This window comes from Pongo pygmaeus, chromosome 23 (genome assembly GCF_028885625.2).
Source record: "Pongo pygmaeus isolate AG05252 chromosome 23, NHGRI_mPonPyg2-v2.0_pri, whole genome shotgun sequence".
In the NCBI taxonomy this organism is placed as follows: domain Eukaryota; kingdom Metazoa; phylum Chordata; class Mammalia; order Primates; family Hominidae; genus Pongo; species Pongo pygmaeus.
The window spans coordinates 44273222-44287687 of record NC_085931.1 but is presented as its reverse complement, the minus strand read 5'-3'; the positions used below and the strand labels follow the sequence as shown (position 1 = coordinate 44287687).

The following is a 14466-nucleotide window of genomic DNA, read 5'->3' as shown; positions in this document are numbered from 1 at the left end:
GTATAAGCCAGTGACATGTAGGATCAGTACACATGTTCCCAATCTCATAATACTCTTTGTTTTCTGACCTCCACCCCACTTTGCTCCTTCAGGGTGGAATCTGCCATGTGGATGAGATTGCATTTAAGGAGCATAGTACACGGATTGTAGCCTCCTGCCTGCTCCCTTTTTTCCATTCCTAACCACTCTGCCACCACTGCCTTGACCCATGAACTCAAAGAAGTTCATTGTTCCAGTTGCAAGGTTGAGAAGACAGACTCAATCACTGCATTAACAGACTTGATCCCAGTACATCTTGTGGTTATTGATCTTTCCTGCTTAATTTTAAGCTGGTGCAGACTTCATTAATATCATTACATGATGATGATGATAACTACTAGCTGTGTGGTAGTTACTTGTTAACCTCTCAGAACTTTAATATCTTTATCATTAAACTGAAAATATGAGTATGTAAGTCATAGGTTGCACTGATCAAGAGAAGTAATGCATATAAAGCACTTAGCATGGGGCTTGATACTCAATGCATGTAAGCATTTATTATCATTTATCAACCACCTACAATATACCAAGCAGGTGCTGAGAAATTCAGTTTCTCCAATCCTATATGCTTTCTCATTATCAGAGCTTTGCAAATAACCTGGAACACCCTTTCCTGACTAACTCCTGCTTCTTGATTGGAACACATCTCAGTGATGAGAAGTCTTCATGACTCTGCACACAGAGAGGAGTATGCTTCTGTCTTCCTCCCTCCCTACACTGTGAGCTATGCATGGACAAAGGTTATATCTGTTCATTTAGCTCTGTGCCCAACGTGTAGGTGTTGGCTTCATTAATATTCATTAATTGATGAATATATCATCTTAGTTCTCTTAATCGCCAAGTCCATAAAGCATTTATTATTATCAAGATAAGGAACAAAAGCCCGGGGTGTTAAGAAAATGGCCCATGATTGCACAGTTAGTGAGGTGGTGGAATTAACATGGAATCTACATCATCTGGTTAAAAAGATCATGCTCTTTTTTTCTCACTGTTCAGCCTCCCTTAAAACTGGCATGCCATGAGAGGTACCCAGCCCTCAGGTGTGTTGAAGATAATTTCAGTTGGCTCCTCTTGAAATATCAGACTCTGTGGCTCCAATCCCATATGTCAGGCACACAGCTGGAACTGAGGAGCAGCTGGGCGTGGACTCTCCTGTTTATCCCATCACCTGCTCTCCCGCCTCCCTTTTTTTTTATTATTATTATTATCATTATTATTACTTTAGGTTTTAGGGTACATGTGCGCAATGTGCAGGTTAGTTACATATGTATACACGTGCCGTGCTGGTGCACTGTACCCACTAACTCGTCATCTAGCATTAGGTATATCTCCCAATGCTATCCCTCCCCCCTCCCCCCACCCCACAAAAGTCCCCAGAGTGTGATGTTCCCCTTCCTGTGTCCATGTGTTCTCATTGTTCAATTCCCACCTATGAGTGAGAATACGCGGTGTTTGGTTTTTTGTTCTTGCGATAGTTTACCGAGAATGATGATTTCCAATTTCATCCATGTCCCTACAAAGGACATGAATTCATCATTTTTTATGGCTGCATAGTATTCCATGGTGTATATGTGCCACATTTTCTTAATCCAGTCTATCATTGTTGGACATTTGAGTTGGTTCCAAGTCTTTGCTATTGTGAATAATGCCGCAGTAAACATACACGTGCATGTGTCTTTATAGCAGCATGATTTATAGTCCTTTGGGTATATACCCAGTAATGGGATGGCTGGGTCAAATGGAATTTCTAGTTCTAGATCCCTGAAGAATCGCCACACTGACTTCCACAATGGTTGAACTAGTTTACAGTCCCACCAACAGTGTAAAAGTGTTCCTATTTCTCCACATCCTCTCCAGCACCTGTTGTTTCCTGACTTTTTAATGATTGCCATTCTAACTGGTGTGAGATGGTATCTCATTGTGGTTTTGATTTGCATTTCTCTGATGGCCAGTGATGGTGAGCATTTTTTCATGTGTTTTTTGGCTGCATAAATGTCTTCTTTTGAGAAGTGTCTGTTCATGTCCTTCGCCCACTTTTTGATGGGGTTGTTTGTTTTTTTCTTGTAAATTTGTTGGAGTTCGTTGTAGATTCTGGATATTAGCCCTTTGTCAGAGGAGTAGGTTGCAAAAATTTTCTCCCATTTTGTAGGTTGCCTGTTCACTCTGATGGTAGTTTCTTTTGCTGTGCAGAAGCTCTTGAGTTTAATTAGATCCCATTTGTCAATTTTGGCTTTTGTTGCCATTGCTTTTGGTGTTTTAGACATGAAGTCCTTGCCCATGCCTATGTCCTGAATGGTAATGCCTAGGTTTTCTTCTAGGGTTTTTATGGTTTTAGGTCTAACATTTAAGTCTTTAATCCATCTTGAATTGATTTTTGTATAAGATGTAAGGAAGGGATCCAGTTTCAGCTTTCTACATGTGGCTAGCCAGTTTTCCCAGCACCATTTATTAAATAGGGAATCCTTTCCCCATTGCTTGTTTTTCTCGAGTTTGTCAAAGATCAGATAGTTGTAGATATGCGGCGTTATTTCTGAGGGCTCTGTTCTGTTCCATTGATCTATATCTCTGTTTTGGTACCAGTACCATGCTGTTTTGGTTACTGTAGCCTTGTAGTATAGTTTGAAGTCAGGTAGCGTGATGCCTCCAGCTTTGTTCTTTTGGCTTAGGATTGACTTGGCGATGTGGGCTCTTTTTTGGTTCCATATGAACTTTGAAGTAGTTTTTTCCAATTCTGTGAAGAAAGTCATTGGTAGCTTGATGGGGATGGCATTGAATCTGTAAATTACCTTGGGCAGTATGGCCATTTTCACGATATTTATTCTTCCTACCCATGAGCATGGAATGCTCTTCCATTTGTTTATATCCTCTTTTATTTCCTTGAGCAGTGGTTTGTAGTTCTCCTTGAAGAGGTCCTTCACGTCCCTTGTAAGTTGGATTCCTAGGTATTTTATTCTCTTTGAAGCAATTGTGAATGGGAGTTCACTCATGATTTGGCTGTCTGTTTGTCTGTTGTTGGTGTATAAGAATGCTTGTGATTTTTGAACATTGATTTTGTATCCTGAGACTTTGCTGAAGTTGCTTATCAGCTTAAGGAGACTTTGGGCTGAGACAGTGGGGTTTTCTAGATATACAATCATGTCGTCTACAAACAGGGACAATTTGACTTCTTCTTTTCCTAATTGAATACCCTTTATTTCTTTCTCCTGCCTAATTGCCCTGGCCAGAACTTCCAACACTATGTTGAGTAGGAGTGGTGAGAGAGGGCATCCTTGTCTTGTGCCAGTTTTCAAAGCGAGTGCTTCCAGTTTTTGCCCATTCAGTATGATATTGGCTGTGGGTTTGTCATAGATAGCTCTTATTATTTTGAAATACGTCCCATCAATACCTAATTTATTGAGAATTTTTAGCATGAAGAGTTGTTGAATTTTGTCAAAGGCCTTTTCTGCATCTATTGAGATAATCATGTGGTTTTTGTCTTTGGTTCTGTTTATATGCTGGATTACATTTATTGATTTGCGTATATTGAACCAGCCTTGCATCCCAGGGATGAAGCCCACTTGATCATGGTGGATAAGCTTTTTGATGTGCTACTGGATTCGGTTTGCCAATATTTTATTGAGGACTTTTGCATCAATGTTCATCAAGGATATTGGTCTAAAATTCTCTTTTTTGGTTGTGTCTCTGCCCGGCTTTGGTATCAGGATAATGCTGGCCTCATAAAATGAGTTAGGGAGGATTCCCTCTTTTTCTATTGATTGGAATAGTTTCAGAAGGAATGGTACCAGTTCCTCCTTGTACCTCTCGTAGAATTCAGCTGTGAATCCATCTGGTCCTGGACTCTTTTTGGTTGGTAAGCTATTGATTATTGCCACAATTTCAGCTCCTGTTATTGGTCTATTCAGAGATTCAACTTCTTCCTGGTTTAGTCTTGGGAGAGTGTATGTGTCGAGGAATTTATCCATTTCTTCTAGATTTTCTAGTTTATTTGTGTAGAGGTGTTTGTAGTATTCTCTGATGGTAGTTTGTATTACTGTGGGATTGGTGGTGATATCCCCTTTATCATTTTTTATTGCATCTATTTGATTCTTCTCTCTTTTTTTCTTTATTAGTCTTGCTAGCGTTCTATCAATTTTGTTGATCCTTTCAAAAAACCAGCTCCTGGATTCATTAATTTTTTGAAGGGTTTTTTGTGTCTCTATTTCCTTCAGTTCTGCTCTGATTTTAGTTATTTCTTGCCTTCTGCTCGCTTTTGAATGTGTTTGCTCTTGCTTTTCTATTTCTTTTAATTGTGATGTTAGGGTGTCAATTTTGGATCTTGCCTGCTTTCTCTTGTGGGCATTTAGTGCTATAAATTTCCCTCTACACACTGCTTTGAATGCATCCCAGAGATTCTGGTATGTTGTATCTTGGTTCTCGTTGGTTTCAAAGAACATCTTTATTTCTGCCTTCATTTCGTTATGTACCCATTAGTCATTCAGGAGCAGGTTTTTCAGTTTCCATGTAGTTGAGCAGTTTTGAGTGAGATTCTTAATCCTGAGTTCTAGCTTGATTGCACTGTGATGAGAGATAGTTTGTTATAATTTCTGTTCTTTTACATTTGCTGAGGAGAGCTTTACTTCCAAGTATGTGGTCAATTTTGGAATAGGTGTGGTGTGGTGCTGAAAAAAATGTATATTCTGTTGATTTGGGGTGGAGAGTTCTGTAGATGTCTATTAGGTCCACTTGGTGCAGAGCTGAGTTCAATTCCTGGGTATCCTTGTTGACTTTCTGTCTCGTTGATCTGTCTAATATTGACAGTGGGGTGTTAAAGTCTCCCATTATTAATGTGTGGGAGTCTAAGTCTCTTTGTAGGTCACTCAGGACTTGCTTTATGAATCTGGGTGCTCCTGTATTGGGTGCATATATATTTAGGATAGTTAGCTCTTCTTGTTGAATTGATCCCTTTACCATTATGTAATGGCCTTCTTTGTCTCTTTTGATCTTTGTTGGTTTAAAGTCTGTTTTATCAGAGACTAGGATTGCAACCCCTGCCTTTTTTTGCTTTCCATTTGCTTGGTAGATCTTCCTCCATCCTTTTATTTTGAGCCTATGTGTGTCTCTGCACGTGAGATGGGTTTCCTGAATACAGCACACTGATGGGTCTTGACTCTTTATCCAATTTGCCAGTCTATGTCTTTTAATTGGAGCATTTAGTCCATTTACATTTAAAGTTAATATTGTTATGTGTGAATTTGATCCTGTCATTATGATGTTAGCTGGTTATTTTGCTTGTTAGTTGATGCAGTCTCTTCCTAGTCTCGATGGTCTTTACATTTTGGCATGATTTTGCAGCAGCTGGTACCGGTTGTTCCTTTCCATGTTTAGCGCTTCCTTCAGGAGCTCTTTTAGGGCAGGCCTGGTGGTGACAAAATCTCTCAGCATTTACTTGTCTGTAAAGGATTTTATTTCTCCTTCACTTATGAAGCTTAGTTTGGCTGTATATGAAATTCTGGGTTGAAAATTCTTTTCTTTCAGAATGTTGAATATTGGCCCCCACTCTCTTCTGGTTTGTAGAGTTTCTGCCGAGAGATCCGCTGTTAGTCTGATGGGCTTCCCTTTGAGGGTAACCCGACCTTTCTCTCTGGCTGCCCTTAACATTTTTTCCTTCATTTCAACTTTGGTTCTGACAATTATGTGTCTTGGAGTTGCTCTTCTCGAGGAGTATCTTTGTGGCGTTCTCTGTATTTCCTGAATCTGAATGTTGGCCTGCCTTGCTAGATTGGGGAAGTTCTCCTGGATAATATCCTGCAGAGTGTTTTCCAACTTGGTTCCATTCTCCCCGTCACTTTCAGGTACACCAATTAGATGTAGATTTGGTCTTTTCACATAGTCCCATATTTCTTGGAGGCTTTGCTCGTTTCTTTTTATTCTTTTTTTCTCTAAACTTCCCTTCTTGCTTCATTTCATTCATTTCATCTTCCATCGCTGATACCCTTTCTTCCAGTTGATCGCATCGGCTCCTGAGGCTTCTGCATTCTTCAGGTAGTTCTCGAGCCTTGGTTTTCAGCTCCATCAGCTCCTTTAAGCACTTCTCTGTATTGGTTATTCTAATTATACATTCTTCTAAATTTTTTTCAAAGTTTTCAACTTCTTTGCCTTTGGTTTGAATATCCTCCCATAGCTTGGAGTAATTTGATCGTCTGAAGCCTTCTTCTCTCAGCTCGTCAAAGTCATTCTCCGTCCAGCTTTGTTCCGTTGCTGGTGAGGAACTGCATTCCTTTGGAGGAAGAGAGGTGCTCTGCTTTTTAGAGTTTCCAGTTTTTCTGCTCTGTTTTTTCCCCATCTTTGTGGTTTTATCTACTTTTGGTCTTTGATGATGGTGATGTACAGATGGGTTTTTGGTGTGGATGTCCTTTCTGTTTGTTAGTTTTCCTTCTAACAGACAGGACCCTCAGCTGCAGGTCTGTTGGAGTACCCGGCCATGTGAGGTGTCAGTCTGCCCCTGCTGGGGGGTGCCTCCCAGTTAGGCTACTCGGGGGTCAGGGGTCAGGGACCCACTTGAGGAGGCAGTCTGCCTGTTCTCAGATCTCCAGCGGCATGCTGGGAGAACCACTGCTCTCTTCAAAGCTGTCAGACAGGGACATTTAAGTCTGCAGAGGTTACTGCTGTCTTTTTGTTTGTCTGTGCCCTGCCCCCAGAGGTGGAGCCTACAGAGGCAGGCAGGCCTCCTTGAGCTGTGGTGGGCTCCACCCAGTTCGAGCTTCCAGGCTGCTTTGTTTACCTAAGCAAGCCTGGGCAATGGCGGGTGCCCCTCCCCCAGCCTCGCTGCCACCTTGCAGTTTGATCTCAGACTGCTGTGCTAGCAATCAGTGAGACTCCGTGGGCGTAGGACCCTCTGAGCCAGGTGCGGGATATAATCTCCTGGTGCGCCGTTTTTTAAGCCCATCGGAAAAGCATAGTATTCGGGTGGGAGTGACCCAATTTTCCAGGTGCCATCTGTCACCCCTTTCTTTGGCTAGGAAAGGGAACTCCCTGACCCCTTGCGCTTCCCGAGTGAGGCAATGCCTCGCCCATCTTCGGCTCGTGCACGGTGCACGCACCCACTGACCTGCGCCCACTGTCTGGGACTCCCTAGTGAGATGAACCTGGTACCTCAGATGGAAATGCAGAAGTCACCCGTCTTCTGCGTCGCTCACGCTGGGAGCTGTAGACCGGAGCTGTTCCTATTTGGCCATCTTGGCTCCTCCCCCCACCTCCCTTTTGTCTCCTCGACATGGAAGCCTGGCATCCACTGCCATTGAGCATCCTGCTCTCTCCCCACCAGCCTGCACCATTATCCACATCACTGGCCTGGCCCTGCAGCTGCTTGAGGTTGCCCCCCAAACCCCCCAGTATAGAAAGACACAAAAAAGAGATAATTCCAGAATCCTTTGTCCCTGTTTAAACTTGACTGTGCTCTCTCCTTTTCTTAACCTCAGTGATGGGTTATTTTTCTAATTTTGTTTTCTTGAAGATGACATCAAATTGGGTTTGTAATATGTCCTAGTTCATTGTGTGGTGCTATAACAGAATACTGGAGACTGGGTGATTTTTAAAGAATAGAAATTTATTCACCATGGTTCTAGAGGCTGGGAAGTCTGAGAACAAACTTGGTGGCAGATCCGTTGTCTGAGAGGCTGCTCTCTGCTGCCAAGATGGTTCTTTGTGGGTTTTGTTTGTTTGTTTGTGTTTGTTTTTGTTTTGAGACAGAGTCTCACTCTGTCACCCAGACTGGAGTGCAGTGGCACGATCTCAGCTCATTGCAACCTCCGCCTCCCTGATTCAAGCGATTCTCCTGCCTTAGCCTCCTGCGTAGCTGAGATTATAGGTGTGTGCCACCATGCCTGGCTAATTTTTTGTATTTTTAATAGAGATGGGGTTTCACTATGTTGGCCAAGCTGGTGTCGAACCCCTGACCTTAGGTTATCTCCCCACGTCGGCCTCCCAAAGTGCTGGGATTATAGGTATGAGCCACCACGCCCGGCCCCAAGATGATTCTTTGAACACTGCATCCTGCAGAGGGGAAGAACGCCATGTTCTCACGTGGAAGAAGGTGGAAAGGCGAAAAAAAAATGGGACCAAACTCTCTCTGTCAAGATTTTTTTTTTTAATCATAGCATTAATGTATTCATGAGGGTGGGGCCCTCATGACCTAAACACCTCCCATAAGGCCCCACCTCCGCTGCTGCATTGGGATTTAAGCTTCCAACACATGAATGCTGGGGGACACCATAGCACAATACCTAAGCACGCACCAGTGAGAGAGGAGGAAGTTATTTCAGGGAATGCTGAATAGAAGAGAATGCATAAGGGTAGACAGACAGGATTTAGGGAGTTCTTCCTTTGGTGGAAACTGGCAAGTAACTGGAATCCCATTTTCGGGCAAGTCCTGACCACTGTGGGACTCCAGGATGGGTCTGATTGGAACACAAGGGTCTCTTCTCCCAGGTCTTCACTCACCGTGCAGGAGTTAGGTGTTGGTCATCGAGTTCTCCTTATATCCTCTCCTCTGGACCAACATAGGTTAATTTTTCTAGACACTTACGATGAAACTAAATTGGCCAGCGTTGTGACATGGATCCTTTTCCTGATTAGCAATCCAGCCTTGCCCTGTGTTGACTTATTTTTGCAGAACCAGAAGTGAGGAAGGGAACTTCTTTTTTTTTTTTTTTGAGTTGGAGTCTCGCTCTGTTGCCCAGGCTGGAGTGCAGTGGCGCAATCTCAGCTCACTGCAACCTCTGCCTCCCAGGTTCAAACGATTCTCCTGCCTCAGCCTCCTCAGTAGCTGGGATTATAGACACGCACCACCACACCCGGCTAATTTTTGTATTTTTAGTAGAGACAGGGTTTCATCATGTTGGTCAGGCTGGGCTCGAACTCCTGACCTCAGGTGATCCACCCACCTCGGCCTCCCAAAGTGCTGGGATTACAGGCTTGAGCCACCGCACCTAGCTGGGAAGGGAACTTCTAAACGGCCATGGCCCTCACACCCATCTAATTGACTGGTGCCGTAGATGCTAGCAGTCAGGGAAGATGCCACCAGCAAGCTCCATGTTGCCAAACCCAGCTGCCAGCCCCCAGCTCTCATCCCATTTGTCTTCTCAGCCACCTCCAACTACCAGTGACTCCTCCATGGCACACATTTTATTTTCTCCTGGCTTTTAGGTGCTCATCGCAGTCTCCTAGTGGTTCTTCAGTCGTCTTGGTCCCTCCCAGGAATTCCCATTGCTGGCTCCTCTTCTCCTTCTACCCTCACTCCCATTTTATAGATATTCCGTGTTACAGATACGGAAACTGCAGAACCAAGAGGTTAAGTAGTTAGCCAGGATGCAAACCCAAGCAGCCTGCCTCTAGAATGTGAACCACTGTGACTCCGAGGAGGTGAAGTTGTCAGAACTAGGCAGTGCGTGGCGTTTCCTTATGTCTTCCGAGACACTTTCCCATAATCTCTTCATGCCAGGAACCTGGGCTGTTTCCCTGGTTACAGGGACCTGCCTCTAGAGGAAAGGATGGAGTTAAAAAGAGAGAATGAGTTGGAGGGAGGGAGGTGTGTACGTATGTGAAAGAGATGGAGGGAGGGAGGTGTGTATGTATGTGAAAGAGATGGAGGGAGGGAGGTGTGTATGTATGTGAAAGAGATGGAGGGAGGGAGGTGTGTATGTATGTGAAAGAGATCAACAGCCAGGGTCAGGTTGAGGATTGGTAATTCCACGCCACCGTAGCACCAGGGAAACCCATCCAGCTAATACTCTGCCTTTCCATCCATGCTGTTTCTTTGGTTTACGCAGAACCCAAAGATCGATAGAGCTTAAGGGATTGGCTCACACTGTTGTGGGGTTGGCAAGTCTGAAATTCACAGCAGGCCAGCAGGCTGGAAACTGAGGCAGGATTTCTGTGTTACTGTCCAAAGGCAGTATTCCGTCTTTTCTAGGAAAGCACAGTTTTTGTTCTTAAGGCCTTCAACTGATCAGATGAGGCCCACCCACATTATCAAGGGAAATCTACTTTCCTTAAAGGTAACTGATTTTACATGTTAGCTATTAGGTTGGTGCAAAAGTAATTGCCGTTTAACACATCTATGAAACACTTGCACAGCAGTGTCTAGACTAGTATGCGACCAAGTAACTGGGCACCATAGCCTGGGCCATCTGATACAGAAAAGGAACCCTCATAGGCATCATGTACCCCATGCTTAATGTGTGCCAGGCATTGTAGCAAGCCCTTCCACAAGCACTGTGCTTATCCTCATCAACATATTTTACAAGTGCATCAAACCCAGGACTCAAAATAGTGAAAGTGATTTGCCCAAGAAGACAGCCTAGCAGAGTCAGAGCTAGACGCCTGGCCTGATGACCACTACACCTGACTGTCCTCCAAAGCTTCCATCTTAATAATCTCCATTTAGCAATCTAAAGAGTAATGGAGTGACCCAAAGTCACTCAGCTTCTCAGGGTGGGCCGAGAACTCAGGTCTCCTGGCTCTTTGCCCAGCTTTCTCGCTCATCGTCCTGCCCCACTGTTCCTGGAAGACTGCACTCCATCCTCTGCAGGACTCACTTTCCAGAGAACTAATGGCTGCAAATTGTTGACGCCTAGGACAGCAAACCCCATCCAAGGTAAGATGTACTAACAGAACACAGAGCAGAAAGACCCAGGCTGCCGTTACCTTCTCAATAAACAGATGAGTTCAGAGTTTGTACCACGAAGCCTCGTTTATTGCTGAAACAACTTCATAATGAGACCCTTTCAGGGCATCGGTATTGAAACCTCCTTGAACTGACTCTGAAATGGATCTATCTGGTGACAGATTCATCTTTGTGGCAGTTTGTATTTTAGTGAGATGAAAGGGAGTTTGCAGAAAGCACTCTGGAATCTGGTGCTATCTATGCAGAGGGAAATAAGGCTTGCTAGGACTGTAATTGTGAGGCATGCTGCTTACTGAGTCTGTCTGCTTTGGGTCTTCCAGTATATTGGTTAGGGTTGTTTAGTTGCAGGCAACAGAAACTAATACCAGGTAACTTAAGTAAAATAAAAACAAATCAAAGAAAAACAAAGCAGATAATGGATGGGTTATCTTATAGAATCAAACTAGGACTTGGAAAACCAACACATAAGACTGCAATTAACCAGGGCAGCTCTGGCCCCCTCTGCAGCAGTTGAGAAGTCTTTAGAGCATGGTCTATCATCACTGAAAGTCAATTCTATGCTTTCCCAGCCTCTATTTCTATTCAAATTTCCAAGAGTAAGAAACTGATGTGCTCAGCCTGGGTCAAGTATCTAATCCTAAACAACCTGCCCTTGCCAGGGGTGCAGGTAGGGCAGGCAGAGAGCTCTGAGAGCTTGCTTCTATGTATAGGGGCAGGTTGCCCCCGTAGAAAGGGGAATTATTTTCTAGCAGGAGTTAATCTCCAAGAAGCAGCTCCTGTAGCAACTGATAATAATAGTAACTTGAGCCTTATATAGATACAAACATCCATGTTTGTAGATCTCTGTATCCATCGTGTATATATGTGTATGTGTCTTTATATTTTGCCCATTCCCTTTATAGTTCTGCCCTCACAGCCTTCTATTCTGTTTCTATAGCATTGTATTCTAAAATAATCAGCTACAGATGCAATATGGGGCCCCAGTTTAGAGAGATTTGTCCTTAGGCTTCTAGCATCTTGAGACGTTTGTATGAATGTAAGCACCATGCAGGCAGAGACTTTGCTTGTTCTTTTCACCCTGTATCTTCAAGTGCCTGGCACATCATAGGTGCTGGGTGATTGCTGAATGGGTAGCAACCACCCACCAATACTGGGACACCTTCCCCCCTGCCCCAGGGATTCCAAGGGCTTTGCTGTCTTGGTCCAAGTATATTCTTTAGATTCATATATCCCACCCCCAAATACCCAGAATCAATAGATAAGGTACCCACCTTTCCAGGGGGAAAGGTAAAGAGCCTAGCTCTTCCCATATCTAATAGAGGATTGATACAAAAGAGAGTGCTAGCTGACACTAGACACCTGGCCACAGAGGAGGAAATCTTGGATGTTTGAAAACTAACATTGTTCAGACAGACAAAGCGGGAGAAGAATCCAGGCCGGGACAGGCTGACTCAAACCTCTGGCCCTCAGGCTGGCTAAGTAGAGCTCACCCACACTCTATATCTTGCTGTCATCCTTTACGAACCTCCTCTGGAATAGTGGTGAGAGAGCTACATATTATTTGGTATATAGTTAACATGAGCACTGTGGTAAAGAGTGAACCTCAAATGATATTCAGAGGGTTCCAAAATGAACTTCCAGCCCATCCCAACCACCCCCTCTCTACTGGGAGCTGGTGAGATCCATTAACCAAGGATGGTTTTAGGGAATTGTCCTTATTCTGACCTGATCCAGGTTCCCCCTCATTATTCAATGATGTGAAGCCCTGCTGATGTCCTGTGTCCTTCTGGGACTGCCACCCTGTTTTGTCCCATTCAGGCCTGGGCTAACTTAGTCACTTCCTTATGGTATGATTCCTCTTTGCACGCCAGCTCTAGTCCCTGCTAATGCACAAGCTCAATGTCTGGTTGAGTGAAGTGACTTTAATAATACAGCAATGGAGGACAGGTTTGGTTTTTTTTTGTTTTTTGGTTTTTTTTTTGAGACAGAGTCTCGCTCTGTCACCCAGGGTGGAACGCAGTGGCACGATCTCAGCTCACTGCAACCTCCGCCTCCCAGGTTCAAGCGATTCTCCTGCCTCAGCCTCCTGAATAGCTGGGACTACCAGCACCCCCCACCACACCCGGCTAATTTTTGTATTTTTAGTAGAGACGGGGTTTCACCGTATTGGCCAGGCTGATCTCGAACTCCTGACCTTGTGATCTGCCTGCCTAAGCCTCCCGAAGGGCTGGGATTACAGGCGTGAGCCACCGTGCCCAGCCTTCAATGGACAGTTTTATGGCCACGGAGGGCTGCTGCTTTTAGTGGTTTTTCAAAATGCCTTATAATGCCTACCTTTTCCCCAGGAAAGGCTGCTTTCTCTATCTCAGAGATGGAAACAGACAGCCATGATGACCTTGAGACCCAAAGGTCAGTGTCCAAGCAGGAGCCAGAATGAATTCCTAGGTCCTGGCCAAGACAGATCACAGAATATCCAAGCCAGGGAGTCGTGATAGCACTGCAGTGTAATAGTGACCACTTGGCACAGCATGCCTGCCCCGGCCAGATGTGCCAAGTGGCAGTATATGATGACCTTGTTTGGTCCACAGGAGGTAGATATTATTGCCATCATTTTAGGGACGAGGGACCAAAGGTAGTGAGGAGCTAAATCGTTTTCCCAGGATGGCAGGACTCATAAAGTGACCTTGCCAGAGTTCAAATCCAGTCTGTGTTTATTAAAAGCCTCATGCTGGCCGGGCGCAGTGGCGCACACCTGTAATCCCAGCACTTTGGGAAGCTGAGGTGGGCGGATTATGAGGTCAAGAGATCAAGACCATCCTGCCAACATGGTGAAACCCCATCTCTACTAAAAATACAAAAATTAGATGGACGTGGCAGCATGCGCCTGTAGTCCCAGCTACTCGGGAGACTGAGGCAGGAGAATCACTTGAACCCGGGAGGCTGAGGTTGCAGTGAGCCGAGATTGCACCACTGCACTCCAGCCTGGGCAACAGAGCAAGACTCCGTCTCCAAAAAAAAAAAAAGCCTCATGCCATATGGCACTAAATGCTTGGCCATGTATGGCTCTCCATGAGCCTTTCTCCCTTTCCAAGTAACCGCCACAGAGCTGAGAAAAGGCAGACAAACCCAGGCATGCAGGATCGGGTCTCAGGAGCAGAGTGGAAGGCCAGGCACTAAGGCAAAACTTTAACTTTCCCCCAAGGGGGATACCAGAGCTCTGTCTCACCAGCACTGGCTGCCTAGGGTGGCTCTGGCTGCTTTAAAGGCTTGGAGTCTGGAGAATTCAAGGAGTTGAGGAGTCACTGAAATGGAACCTGAAAGTGCCCAGTTTGGTGATTCTCTCATCGGCTCTCTGTCCACCTGCTCTTATGTGGCCAAGGGTGCAGTCGGAGTGATTGACCAGCCCAGGGAACCAAGCAGGCTGGGCTCTAACCCCTGTGGTCCTTTGAAGCCTTCCTTCTGTGCCTGACTCTGGCAGGAGCACACACTGAAAACGTATGGGAGGTTCTCCCAGCCCCTCAGTCTGGTCTGCCCTCTGTTTATTCTCCAGGAAGACCAAGCTCTCTGTCTCGGAGACAGCAGATCCCATTCCACTCTGGGTTCCCCAAGTGTTTAGCAACCTGCTTTGCCTCCCAGGGCTCCCCATCTTTCTTTTCTTTTCTTTTCTTTTCCTTTCTTTTCTTTCTTTCCTTCTTTCTTTCTTTTTCTTTCTTTTCCTTCTTTTTTCTTTCTTTACTTTTTCTCCTTTCCTTTCTTTTCTGTTC

At 44.8% G+C, this 14466-nt stretch overlaps 1 protein-coding gene across 4 annotated transcripts in view; it reads left to right on the top strand.

Moving 5' to 3' along the window:
* The window catches only part of LARGE1 (LARGE xylosyl- and glucuronyltransferase 1), a 657275-nt gene that overhangs the window by 632015 nt on the left and 10794 nt on the right, over positions 1-14466 (top strand). The gene's annotated exons all lie outside the window — the stretch shown is intronic.